Raw genomic sequence first — 15,264 nt, 5'->3', positions numbered from 1 at the left:
GGCTGTGTGCTAACATCTTAAAGTGGTTAAGGTAGAGTATGTTCAAGTATATATGAATGAAAAAAATCATAGCTTGGGTAGACGACACATTAAGGAAGACTGACAAAAAGAGAGAGCACAAATAGATAATGTGCAAGTAGTCCCATTTCATGGGCCTTTAGATGAAATATTAGGGTTAGGGTTATTTAGGCACCTTTACATTCTGTTGTTCAGAACAGTACTAAACTTGGAGTCAAGGATTTCATAGCTACATCTGGGTTAAAAGTAAGGTTATAATGGATGTAGTTCAATGTGACTCTGTAGTTATGAATGAGTTAAATGTCAATATAAAGACAGCAGGTCTAGAACATATGGGCATTTGAACCATGGTGTAATTTTTCTCATAAAGAAGTTGAGTATCTTTAGTCTCTGCAAGAACTCAGTGTATCAAAGGATACAAAATAAAATTACTTAAAACACAGAGGACTCGCCCTCAGCTAAATTAGTAAGAGGTCTCACTGTGTAGGACATATCACAGTATCCCTTTTAGGGTGAAGGTTGTAAGTTGTTTCCCTGGAGCCCTGCTAGAATCTCAATGTGGCTGAACAGAACAGTCAGTTTCTTGAGGTCCTAGACACGGCACGTGCTTTTTTGGATGTTGGCCACTGCCCACTTTCGTTGTGCCCTGACTAATTGCTCATTTTCAGTAGGCGTGGAGAATGAATCTCAGCTCTGGTCCACATCGCCTGGTAAGTTGTTCTTCCGTTTGCAGTGTATGCTTCAGCACATCTCATTTGACACATTGTTTACAGCTGTCATAGACATGCATAGCTGCTTTTCAGGATTTGGGCTTCACAATCATTCTGGTACACTGTCACTACCTTACTAAGACACATCTTTCGAAGATTAAATGGCCAAATTGCCCGATATCCTTAATTGTTCAGTTGGTACAGAAATGTCAATGTGCATATTTGTTAAATAAAATGAATTGATATCTAGCAAGACTAAAAAAATAATACAGGAAAGTAAGAAATTTCAAAGTAATTACCTTGAAAAGAGGTTACATGAGTCAAAAACATTTAATTTATGAGATACTATAGACAAATATATAATTAAATATAAGTATACAATTAACAGCTTGAAAATCCTTACAAAACTTGAACCTTTATAGATTGTTACAGTCAGTAGTTTAACAAAGTAGCCTCCTCAAGGAGGATATTACCATAACAAAACATGAATATTTAATTGTATTTTGAATCCCATCACCAAGTGTATACATTTGAAGGTGGTTTACCATATTAATTAAATAGCTTTCTTCTTCTCGAGGCATGTTAGCACAAAACTTATTTTCTTATCCACTTCATTTCATTAGATTAGTTTTTTCCTGGAAGGCCACAGAAAACAGAGGGCCTTGTTTTTTGAGTTAGTGAGTGTAAGTTATGTTCAAATACAAAACAAACAATCAGATAATTACAGAAAACATCTTTCATTTCTCTAATTGAAAGAATGATTGTGTAAATGAAAGTTTATTGCTAAGTGCTTTATCTCAGATATAGATTTGGCATCAATTTTAATGAAAAGTTTATAGAAGAATTAGACTATAAATTCACTTCTGCTGGGTATTGCCTGCCCCCAAAGTAAATAAAACCACTTAAGCCCTGTAAAGGCTGCTTTACACAGTAACTAACAATTACTGATATGAAATTCATCGTGAGTGTAATGGTCACAATATTTAACCTAAGGTATAGTAAACTTTGTGGTTTTGTTTTTGCTTTAAATTGGGTATTGACTCACTTACAGGACATAAAATATTTCTGTAATCAGGTGCTATTGGATTTTTCACTGCTTTATTACTGAAGTTTATTGTTCAATCAAAAAAGCATATATTTTAGTGCCTGTGTTGACAGGAAGTAATTCCAAATCCTTCATGCTGAAATCCCTCTTCCTATTTCTCCAGCTGCCCTTTGCAAAAGAAAGAGAATAGTCAGCAGCTTCTGTATTTTCTTAATTCATTTTCGTGCCTTATGTTGTATAATGTAGAACATTACTAAATACACTTATACAAAATTTGATGACTTTAAAATAGCATAAAAATCAATTTAAAATATAAGCACTGCAGTTTTGTGCAAGTTATCCCTTTTGAAAACTACTGATTTTGCTTAGTACTTGGAAAAGAAAAAAACCTAATTTAACAGAAGTCGATTGAACATGAGATTCTTGTCCCTCTGTATTATTAAATGAGGAAGAAATATTCTTCTTTATCTAATCTCATTAACTTTTATTTTAAATCTATTTTGTCTATCATTAATTGGCACCTACTTCTTGTATCTGTCATTTGCTTGGATGCTTTTGCTATCTTTTCATTGTAAGGTGGTTCATATCTCTGTAGGAAAAATGAGTTCCTGAAATATGACTAAAAGATAGATTTTCTTTCTTAATTTAATTAATCTGTATCTTTTTGCTAGATAGTTGAGGCAATTACTATTTAAAGTTATTATTTAAAAGAGTGAGCTGACTGCTAGTATTTTGTTCTTCTTTTTCCTGTTTGTACTCTTAGTCCCATTGTGTGCCTCCATGATCTCCTGGATATGTTTAATCCTTTCGTAATTCCAGTTATAGATATTTGGGTGACAGACACTGTCATTCATTACTAAACACAGAACACAATGGCAAGGATTTCAGATGCCCCATATCTTCTCAATGTATATAGGAGGTTGGGAAAAGATAGTGGAGGACAATACACATTATTACTGGATAATACTATAAATGACTTGCTGTGTGTCCTCCAATTTAGACAATATATTTTCTTGTCACTACCTAAATAAAAAAAAAAAAGCAACAAAGAACAGCATCAAGGAAATAGAAAGAAGGAACGCTTACTATTATTATTTTGCTAAATGGGTATAGTATCAAACTGACTTCTAATCACTGGTCAATATATCCATAGATTAGTACAGCTTTCAACCATTAGGAAAGCTTGTTCATTTGGAAGAGAAATCTACGACAAGCCAAGCTGCAGAGAATAAGCATACTGTGGAGTACTGAGCCTTAGGTGGGGCAGTTAGGTCATACCCCATTCAAATGAGGCTCGGGAATCATTGTGGAAGAGAGGGTAGAAGGATTTAAGAGACGTAAACAGAGATACAAGAAAACAGGGTTTCCCGGACATTTCAAGGAGTTGCTCAAGGAGCTGACAGTGATTATAACAACAGTTAGAAACTTATTTAATCTCAAACCAGAAAACATTGTAACACGGGGTAGTGCTGTGAGTATACAATCCCACATCTAGCTGAGTTGTTGAGGGGTATTAACAGCTAAAAGCTGCAGTAAAGGAAGAGTCGGTTTTACTTAAGGGTGTGGCTCCTGGTGAGCCAATGGTGCTCCAGTGAATGACCCAGCATGCAAGAGTATAAGAGTGTCACAAACTAACCCTTTTGGTGCTTTGTTTTGTTTAAGAGGGTTCTATCTTGGTTTCTTTTTTGCTTGTTTTTTAGGTGCACTTTGATTCTTAAAGGGAGCATTGTCAGCAAAGATGGAAAATTTTCATTTAAATTATATGTGTGTATTTATACACAGATTGATGTATACTATAGGATTTTTAGACAGTTGTTAATAGTATGATTATTTTTTTTTCAGGCATCCATACTGCTATTTGACACTCAACATTCCTAGTTTTGTATTTATCTCTCTCCCTGCTTTCCAATAGCAGGATGGTGTTGATCTGTGGACAGCTGCTTGAGGCAATTTAAAACATGGGAGAAAGGCTTTGAGGGTCTAAAAACTACTCCCTTTCATGATTGCTAGGATATTCGAGGTATATATTTATCAATCTGTGTAACTTAAGTGACATCGGTGTCTTGTACAACAAATATCCATAAAAAATGTTCAACTAAAACTGAAAACTAAAAAATCCAAAAAGACTCAAAATTGGCTGTATATGGAAGGAGACATAGATCTGAGGGAATCTGGGATAGAGGGTAAAATAGTTCATTGTATGTTGTATAAAATTTTTTAAAAAATAATATAAATAGTATTTTGAAAATAGATATTGTCTTAAAAGCCATGTACTTTGAATCTCAAAATGAGCATACTTTGTTCTCCTTTCATGTGATTATACCTAGTAAAGCACTGTGCCAAACTATGAGCCTTCATTCTTCACCATTGGGATAGGAGGCAACAATGAGGAGTGCAGTCTCATTTGCTGAGATAATACAAGTTGTACAAGAGTATCTTGTACATATTTCAAATGAATAGATTCTGTACAATCCCCTAACATCCTGTGTTTTCTGATAATTTTAATCTCCTAAGGAGATGGGATGATCCAAAAACATTAAAAGACAAGGTAAAATGGCCAAAATTAATACTAATATAGGAGTTGCTTTTCTGCTTCTACCATTTAGATCCCAGGGAACTTCAGTTGTCAGGTTTGGCTGCAAGCCTCTTTGGTTTGCTGAGACATCTGGCTTTTTAAAGATGCTTTCTTATCTTTTCTTTTTCACCATTGGCAGTTCTGTGTGTGCATACATGTGTGAGTGTGTGTGTATGTGTGTGCATGCACATGCATGCATGAATGTGTGATTTGAAACAAAATAACAGGTTGGCCAATCTGGTATTAAACACTTTTGATAATGGAAGATGACCTGAATTTTATTATCTCCTGCCACAACTTTCCAAGTGATGGTGGCCCAATTGTTTGAAAGACTTTGAAGCCAAATAGAACCTGTTTAGTGAAATAAAAGTTTCTAATTCCTTGGCACAATTCTTTTAAATTATGAGTTGCAAAAGACTCATCAAGAGATTTGAATGTGTCAGCATAAAATGTTCATAACAGTCCCATTGGTCCATATATGTTCATTGGAGTTTTTAGTGAACACTAGACTTTTTCCCATATGATAACTAAGATCTCATTTTTTTAAATGTTTTAATCATTTTTATTCTTTTAAAATGAAGAGTTGTTTTCCTTGCTTGTACATCTATGTACTGTTAGTGTGCAGGGCCCACAGAGAATAAAAACAAGTCTTCAAATCCTTTGGAGCTGTAATTATTTAATTCACCAAGTCTGTTCTGAGAATCAAATATCTTTTCTGAAAGAGGAGTCAGTGCTCTTAATGGCTGAGCCATTCTCCAGCCTCAGATTTCTTGTTTTTCATGGAGTCATCTATAATGAATTTGTTCAATTATTTTATTTTAAAAAATGATACTTACCTTAGTTTCATTTCTCTTACTGTGATAAAAAAAATACACTGAAATAACTTAGGGAAGAAAGAGCTTATTCTGCTTACAATTCCAGATGATGGTCCTTCAGTGAGTGGACCTCAAGGCAGGAACTTGATGCAAATCACAGCACTAGCACAGTCAAAAGCACAGAGAAATAAATGTATGCATGACTGTTGATAACTTGTTTATGTTATTGCTCATGCTCAACTCAGTTTCTCCATTCTGGTTGAGGATCCTCAGAATAAGGAATGGTGCTGCCCATCAGGGGCTAGATCTTCCCATATCAATTAACTTAATTAATTCAGTACCCTCAGTCCAATCTTATATAGACATTCCTTCATTGAAATTATCATCTGAGGTGATTCTAGGTTCTGTAAGGTTGTGAATTAAAGCTAATTATCACATTTTGTGGAAATATTTTTATTATTTCTTTTTTTTTTGTTTTATTTCGCTGACTTTTTGTAGTCAACTTATTTCTTTTTTGAATGTTATCATACTTTGTGAATATTTGCACTAATATATAATTTCCTCAGGAGTGTCTTTGATCAGTTAGTCTTTGCTCATTGTTATTAACATCATTATTTTCTAATGCATCACTAAATTCACTTCAAAAATTATATATATGTCACTAATTTTGTATAGCTTGTATTTCACTTATCTTCATGCTTATATTTTTCTTTTCAATTAACACAAACATTTATAATAGTTATTTGAAAACTTGTTATTATGATTTGTGATGGAGGAAGGTCATTGGTTAAAAAATAAAGAAACTGCTTGGCCTCATAGGTTAAAACATAGGTGGGAGGAGTAAACAGAACAGAATGCTAGGAGGAAAAGGAAGTGAGCTCAGAGGCCATGCTCCCCTCTCCCGGGCAGACACAATGAAGCAAGCTGCCAGGTCAGACATGCTGAATCTTTCCCAGTAAGACTGGTACTACACAGTTTATTAGAGATGAGTTGATCGGGATATCAGAATTAGCCAGTAAGGGCTAGAGCTAATGGGCCAAGCAGTGTTGAAAAGAATACAGTGTCCGTGTAATTATTTCGGGGCATAAGCTAGCAGGCAGCTGGGGTGCTGGGAACGCAGACCCGCCGCTCCTATTCCAACAGATTTGCATTATATCAGTCATTATTTTAAGTAACTGGCTTATTTTCTGTGTGCTACATGCTGCAATATTTATTGTTTCTTGGTATGTGCATATCATATTACTAATTTTTGTTGGTTCTTTTAAATAGTATTGATTTCCTTTTGGTGGGTCTAATTTCTATATTTAAATTGGATGAAGTTATATGGAACTAAACGTAGTCTTAAGTTTGGGAGTCCTTTAGCAGTATTTCTGAACGGTCAGCCTTCACAATTATCTATTGCTATTCCCAGGCCTGAGACAGGGCTACACCCAAAAATTTCTACAGTGTCCTTCTTTCTTTATTGTATTAGTTCAGGCACAGCTTAGTTCTGAACTGTCATGAAAATTTTCACTTACTAATAGTTGTTCTTGGCACAACTTTGCAAGGTTTTAACCTGCATATAATAACTCTCCAGCAGTGGATTAAAGTGAGACCCCAGGGGATATTTTGAGATTTTTTTGCTGCATTACCATGTTTGTTAGACAGTAGACCCAATGCTTCCTCTTCCCCTCCTTCACCAAACATTGACCTTTGCCATTAGAACTATGAGACCTTAAGTTTCCTCTCTCTACGTGCAGAAGGTCCTCTCATTCTGGAATCATAGTGCACTATGTATGGCTGACTGATGTCTGAGTGCAGTTATTTCGTATGCTTTGCCCTGTTTCTGGTGCGTTAAAGGGAAGAGTTTTCAAGTATTATTTTTTTTCCAACTGAATCCAGAAGGCCCTTCACTTAGGGATTTTGTAAACTAATCTGTTTCTGTCTCTCGTCTTCTCTGTCTATCTCCCTCTACTCCCAGTGTCCAATGTGTGTGTGTAATTACATGCATTATAAATAAAAATTACCTATTACAGATTCAGTGTTATTCCAGATTACCTATTACAGATTCAGTGTTATTATCACCTTCTCATTACTTTTCATTTAATACAATTGATCACACTTTCCCTTTTATACAGACTTTTCCTTTGAAAGGGTAAACTGAAAGCCAAGGTTAAATCAGCTCTTCACTGCTTTCTTTGAGTTAAGATTCTTTAACATTTTCTTCATTATGAATTCAGCTCCTAGAGAAATAAACATATTTTGATTGATCTTCTACTTAAAATTTCAAATGATTTCTCACTTCAACATTTATCTCCCTGACATTTAATACTGTTTAAATGTGGGCATTTATCTCCCTAAGCTAATATGTCTTTGGTTACAACATGCAATTTACTTGTCTAAAAGAGGAATCCTAATATATTTTGATTTATTTATCACATAGTACTTTCTTCTTCATGGCTTTTCTTATCAAAATACTGTTTTCCTTGAAATCAGTAGATCATCAAGGAAATCCACGAGATAGAGTCACATTTTACATAGACAGTATGTAGTTTGTGCATATTGTCTGTTGACTGGCATGTAAGTCCTCCAGTGCAGCTTTAAATCAGTAGATCATCAAGCAAATCCACGAGATTCAGATAGAGTCACATTTTACATAGAAAGCATACAGTTTGTGCATGTTGTCTGTTGACTGGCATGTAAGTCCTTAGATGTAGCTTTATCTAGCATAAGAAAATGTCTTCTGCTCTTAACATGACTCTGAACCCAACACAGTGCATCCTGAAAGAGCAACACTAAGTCTTGCTGGGACTTGCCACTTTAGATTTTTGAAATTCAGAGTGATGCTCATTAATTTTTTTTCTGCTACCTGTTAGTGGCATCTGAAAACTCTTCCTCATCCTTTTATACAATTTCAGCACTTTTCTAGCATAACGATATCACTTTTCTCCCAAGTTTTATTCCATTTCAAAATGATGAAATCGGGGAAGTAAATGCTGTTTATATAGCATTGACTTCCATTATGATGACTTTCCATCAGTAATTTTCACAAACATCCTCATTTACTCTTCCAATTGCTGTGAAAACTACTAAAATGGTCATTTATTCTCTTAGTCACTACCAGTAATCTAGGCAATGTGTCTTTTCCAACTGCCAATAAGACTGATTTATAGGTTCTGTTGGGGGTTTTCCTTGTTACAATCAAATGGCAATTTTGTTTCCACTGAGCAGTAACTTGCTGAAGTTAATAGAATTTGTTTATATGTAGTCTAGACTAGAACAACATGAGCTTCAGGTAATAGAAAAATGAATATTTGTTTTAAAGCTTCCATGCAGATAGATTTAGTTTTTTTTAAGACTTCCTCTATCATTAACTAGAAAATCAATTAATCTTTTCATGTGGAAATGAGACCTGTTAGTAGGATAAATTATGAGTTTGTGTAGTTCTGGATTTAAGATCATATTAGTTATAATCAAATGATATCTTCAGAAAGACAATTTAAGCAATACAGTCACCTAGCAACTATGTGATGGAGTCCTTACACCACATGGGCAAAAGCACAAACATTTCACATTGATCACTACTACAAATATTATAAAGTGATCATTAGTTACATGAAAGTTTCCCAGGAATGTTTAAAAACCCAGAAATAATTTTAATAAGAAATTATGTTTCCAAAAACGTCATTGCTTTCCACAGAATAAAATTAACTAAGACCAATTCCTTCAACATCTGATATTATGTATAACTATAAAGCTAATTTTATTTGAAGTAAACTAAACTAAACACTTCTATTGATTCTTTCACCTCTACTAGCATTCTTTGTACTATGAAGTGTTAAAAATGATTTTTTTTCTAAATTAAATACATGTATAAAGACTCAGAAAATATTCCTTTATTTACCATATTGTAATATAACCTCTAAAACAGAATGAGTAATTGGAAAGATTTAGAGGTCATCAAAAGCAAATTACCTGCCAATCTTCCTTCCTTGTCATTTAACCAGGAAAAAAATTTCTTGTACCTTGTAACTGAATACCTTGGGGCATGTACTGTATTGGATTTTATGTCAGGTCATGTGAGGCTCATAATGGACTTTGAGCTGCACAGTGCTGACATGACAGAGAAAACAACTTTGAGTCATTAAATTAGTTTTCTGTCATCTAGGCTCATACTAAATGACACTTGTTTTTTCAAAGTCTTTAAATGATTGATGGTCCAATATTTTAAAATACTAAAAAAGAATCTATAACTACTCAAGCTAACCACATGCATCAGTAATAGCAAATTCTCTGTCTGTCTCTCTTTCCTGCCTGTTTAAGTAAACCCTGTAAATCTGTTATTGGTAAGTTACATATTATGTTTATATTAGGAAATATATTTGCTTTATAAACCCTGTAATCAAATGCATATTTAGCTTATGTATTAAATATGAACTTACAGTAATTTATACCATACATTTTTGGTACTATAAAACTATAAACAAAACCTAAAACTTCACTTTAATATAAATTAATTTTTTTAATTTTTAAAATTTTTTTGTATACCAACCACAGTTTCCCCTTCCTCCTCTCCTCCTGTTCACTTCCCCCACCTCTTTTCTACCCCTCCTGCTACTCCTCAGAAAGAATAAGGCCTCCTGTGGGGAGGCAACAAAGTCTGTCATATCTAGTTGAGACAAGCTCCTCCCTGATGTATCAAGACTGAGCAAGGCATCCCACCACAGGGAATGGGATCCAAAAAGTCATCTCATTCTGGTCCCACTGCTAGGGGCCCAGCAAACAGAACCTCTTCAAATGGACTCTGGAAGTTTGCTCCAGTGCTTGGCAATGAATCTGTGAATCTGTTTCCACCAGTTACTGGATAAAGGTTCAGTTCAGGCACCCTCTCTACTATTGCTAGGAGTCCGATTCCTGGGAATTTCCCTGGTGCCAGATTTCTCTCTAATCCCATAATGGTCCCCTCTCCCAAGGTATCTCTTTCATTGCTCTCCCTCTCCATCCTTCCCCCAATGCAACCATCCCAATCCCTCTTGTTCCATCTCCCATTCCTACCAATCTATCCCCTCCTATCCTGAGTTCACCAAGGAGATCTCATCTGTTTCCCCTTCAAAATTGTAAGGAGAGTCGTATACAATACATTCCAACCTTAATATTTCCTCCCACACTCCTCCTAACTTACTCTATCTCCTCTATAGATCAGATCCACTCCCCCTCCTTTTCCCTTTGAAAAGAGAAGTTCTCCAAGAGATTACAGCCAAAGAAGATAAAACAGCATACTTTAAAACAAGGTAAAAGCACTCACATAGAGGCTCAACAAGGAAACCCATTGGGAGGGAAACAATCTAAAAAGCAGTCATTGATACCCTGTTTCCCCTTTATCAAAGTCTCTAAATAATGCAGAATTGCCTGGCTCTTCAGCAGATAGGGCTGAGGCAGATCTGATCCAGCTGGTCTCTCCCTGTGGCTTAGCAGGATGGTAGGTGTCAAGACCCAGACTTTCCCCCTAGCCACTGGGAGAAACACACTGAATTGGGAGTCAGCTGAAGCAGGATTTTATTTAATTGCACTAGGCAGGAACTTATATAGGGTTGTGATGGGGGTGGGAGTCTTGGGATGTGATGAGATGGAGTAAGGAATAAGGGCCAATAATATTCTGCCATATTAGTAGTGGCTGGTAGAACCAGGTTTAGGTCAGGCTCTATGCTCATATAGGGAAGTCATGGCCAAAGACAGATCTCCAAACTCAAGTTAGGCTCAGGAAGTTACCCTGGGCCTCAAGTCCAGGCTTTAGGAGCCCCAACACAGAATAGCATTTACATACTGGTTACATTAACTCTGAAACCTGACATAGCATTAAATATGAGAAAAATGTATAGAAGTTTCATTCTGGATACCATTTAATAAAAGAGGCATGAGCCTGTGTCAGTTTTAGCATTCAGAGAGGTAGATTTTCTGTAGATAGTTTAGGATGTTTGAAATTCTAAGTAGTTTCTTCTCTTTGTTAACACTGTTTGATATACTTGACTACTTTTTAATATTCAAGCTATATTTGCTTTGGAAGGACATGTGTGTCTCTGTTTCACATAAAAGATAAGCAAATGTGCATTCTGTTTTAGTACAAGCAGAGAAAAAACAGTTGCTTTAAGGCGTCATAGAGAAAAGTGTGGAAAAGAACTTTCTGTAGCAGCCATCCACATTTCCACTTCTGAGAAGGCAGCATGATCATCTTTACAACTTTCATAAGAGAAAAATGTAAATACTAATAAAAGAACTAGCTTGCTATCATGATCTCCTCAGTGAACTTCTATATTTAACAGTCCCCAGCTGCGATGCGTCTATTTTCTGATTTTATAACAGAGCTGAGTAGGAAAGTGCAGCTACTGCCATAGATTTCCTTCTCTGATTGCACAGGAATGCCACCTAGTGTCACAACAGTTACTGAGTTCTGGCTGCTTTCTGAAAGATGTTAACATGCCCCAGCTCGGTTCTTTGACTCTTCAAGGTCATACACCACAGCAAACATGCAGGACAGCCTGACATGACCTAACAGCATGGGAAAAGCTGCCCAATTAGGCTGTAGCAATTTGGAATTTCATATTTTATAGGAAGTAATTTAAATTAAATTTTATAAAAAAAAACCTATCAAGTTATTTTTACCAAGGCAAGAGCACTAAAAGAAGAAAAAAATAGAATGAATTTTTATGCATTCAACTTAATATTTCATTGAATAACATTTTATTTTGTTTTAGAACAATCAAAAATATAGCAAAAATAATCTTTGCTATTCAGACATCAAAAGAATCATAGATTTCTAACGAAAATGAGGAAAAAGCAAAGATAATTGTAATCAAAATATTTTCTGGGATTAACTATTTTAATTGATATTACTGTTAATGTATGTTTCATGATAAGAATATTTATAATTTTTAATATAACTACATCCATCTTTGATGAGTTAAAATACAAAATGCTATTATGAATTCAGTGATATTCAGAAAGTTAGTTAATTCGTTGAGATTGTCAGTCTCTGTTTTGTAGCCGAATTATGTAAATACTCTTCTCAGTTATGTAATTTTCATCCTTTGGAAAGCCAGATTAATTATACTAGTACTCTAAAGAGATGCTTTATTAATTGCTGCATATGAAGTAGACCAGTATTTTTTTTTAATGGCAACATATACTTGAGTGGGAAGTGAGCAGTAGCAAGTAACAGTGAAAAGGGCATAGGGAGAGTTATGTCACAGCGAGAACAGAGGGTATATATGACAGAGTGTCTTAATGTCTGCAACCCAGTGTCATATTTTTCCATGTTTTTGTAAAACATCCATATTTACCATTACTAGAAGTTTGACTGTATAATAACAGCCTAAACAAGCATTTCTAATGCCAACACAACATTAGGCTATAGGATGCTTCTGCGGAAAGAATATTGCTCTGTAGTAAAAACCTGGGCTTCAGGCATCACCCACAGGAGTGTGCCTGGCACCCACTGTCTTGATGGAAATCCTCAGGCACAGACAGAGTTCTTTTTAACTCAACCCGAAATTGGAGAAAGCAGATTTAAAATTCACTTCTAAAGTTAGATGCATCTGTTTGTTACCTGTTATGTTCCTAGACACAATATGCACCACAAAAAAAGTTGTCTTCAAGATTAGCTGAAAAATACATGTTTTGATCACTGTGATCATACTACAAGGTAGAATTATTATATTTGGAAATTGGAGATGATTTCATGAATTTGTAATAGACAAAAATCAAGACTCAAACATAAGTCTTGAAATTAGTATATCTACTAAAGGAATACAACATCCCTTTAACCAAATTCTGTGATTACTATATATATTTAATAAACCAATTTTTTTTTTACTTTCTTCCTTGATAGAGTGAGGTAAGGATGTTAACTATCTATGAATTTGTTCTTTAGTCATTAAGGAACTTGAATTTCAGAAGTGTAAATATTACATATTTATTTCTCTACATTGCAGAAATGTCAGTCTGAAATAAGTAGTTGGAAGAAGGTTTTTATTAAAGACAACATTGGCACTTTAGCCACAGAAATGAGAAGACTATGAATTATCCAAATCTTTAAAAATTAGTATTCACAAGGGGGCATAAATAAAATAAAATTATTATAAGTTGAAAAAGCAGCATTTGATGGAACCATGGATGTGTGGGAGGTCTTTCTGTCTATATGTTGCTTTTATTGGTTAATGAGTCAAAACACTGCCTTGGCTTGTTGATAGGGCAAAACTCTGAGGGGTGGGGAAAACTGAACTAAATGCAGAGAAAAGGAAGGTGGAGAGAGACGCCATTGAGCTGCTGGAGATAGACAAGCTAAAACTTTGCTGGTAGCCATAATCTCATAGTGATATACAGATTAATAGAAATGGATTAAATTAATATAAGAGTTAGCCAATAAGAAGCTAAAGCTAATAGGCCAAGCAGTGGTTTAACTAGTACAGTTTCTGTGTGATAACTTTGGGTCTGAGCTAGTGGAGTGGCCGGGAACCAAACTAGCGGCCTCCTGCAACACATGGATTAGCATGACATAGCGTATGGACTAATTTATGAAGATACTGAGATTGTGAAACATCTAGGAAAATCCATAAAATAAACATTGAGCTTAGTTCCAGTCATAGTAAACAATGAGGGTTTTCTAGATTATATAGTAATATGCTCTTTAGCAAAAATACTAGCTGAATGCAGTACCAAAAATAATGAGAAGATATGAAAGCATAGTCTTATTACATAGTTCTTTACCTTTTTATTTAAGTAATTGAGAGCCATGAAATAATTCTGAGTTTAGTAATACCAAAATGAAGATTAAATAATACAAAAACCACCCTAAAACCGGTAAAAAAAAATAGTAGCTTAAATGTAAATGTTACTTTCATATTTAAAATAATCCATTTACACCAAAAAGAATAAACAATAGTCAGCTACATACATTATAAAAATGCTATCACAGGTTGTCTTCAAAGAGAAATAAATGGAATACATGCAAGAATTCCCAAGCCACACTCATGGGATTGGGAAAGAGCAAAAAAGGAGGTGTTCTAGAAAGTGAGTAAGGCTCAACATCCCAAACAGATGTCTAAAGCAGGGAATGCTCCTGAGAGTTTCTCCATTCCTTGGAACAAATATATGTATCTTGATTTCTCTTTAGTACTGCATAGACCTCCTGAGTCCATACTCACCTCAGAGTGAACTGACAGATGAGGGATGTCTCTTGCTAGTATTCCCAGAGCCAATGAAATGAACTAAACTCCAGCAAGAAAATAGCTTCATAACCATGCCCCAAAAGCCACTTCTCCATCTCCTGCAACCTAAAATGCTATTGTCAGAATACCTTATGCCTGGTCAATTGTCCAACAGAAGTCATTTTTATCATGGATATAGCCAGCTTTCTGCTTTTTTATATTCAAAAATGTCTACTATCTGAACTTTCTTATGTGTCCATTTTGGTCTCTCTCTTAAAAATAGTTATTTTAAGCAAGACGTTTTTTCCAGATGTTTCTGCTCTTAACCTGCTTCCTACATTCTGCAATGTTTAAATTGTACGAGTTTTAATTGGTTCTTCAGCAACATTATATTTCAAGTTACATTATATTCTTGCAGCCAGGTCTTTCTCTTTTGTTCTCAACACAAATTTGCTTAAGTAGCTCATAACAATTTTTTTTTGAGATTTTCAAGTCATACATTCTTTTTTTTTCATCTCTATGTTCTTGTGAAGCTATAAGTATATTATATTTGGTTCCTCTGTGATACCAGCTATTATAAAGAAAGTTAAAAGTGGGTACACAGGTATTCAGAATTTAACATTGGATCTTTCATTTTTCTTTTATCTACAACTATTTTTCTCATTCTCATGTTCTTATTTGCCTATTTCCAGAATAGAAATGATATTATCACCTATTCAACCTTCATTTGGACTTGTTTTTAAATAATGAATGTCATCATTTCAAGAAAATTATACACACACACACACACAAATACATACACACAAACGTACAAGTTAGTTTTCTTATTTCAGTAACAAAATACTTGGCAGAACAACTTAATGGAAAAATAGTTTCTTCCTGCTCAGAGTTTGAGGGTACAGTTTCTCTGTTTGTTTGT

The sequence above is a fragment of the Microtus ochrogaster genome, chromosome 19, assembly GCF_000317375.1.
Source record: "Microtus ochrogaster isolate Prairie Vole_2 chromosome 19, MicOch1.0, whole genome shotgun sequence".
NCBI lineage: Eukaryota > Metazoa > Chordata > Mammalia > Rodentia > Cricetidae > Microtus > Microtus ochrogaster.
Note: the sequence above shows the minus strand (reverse complement) of the source record.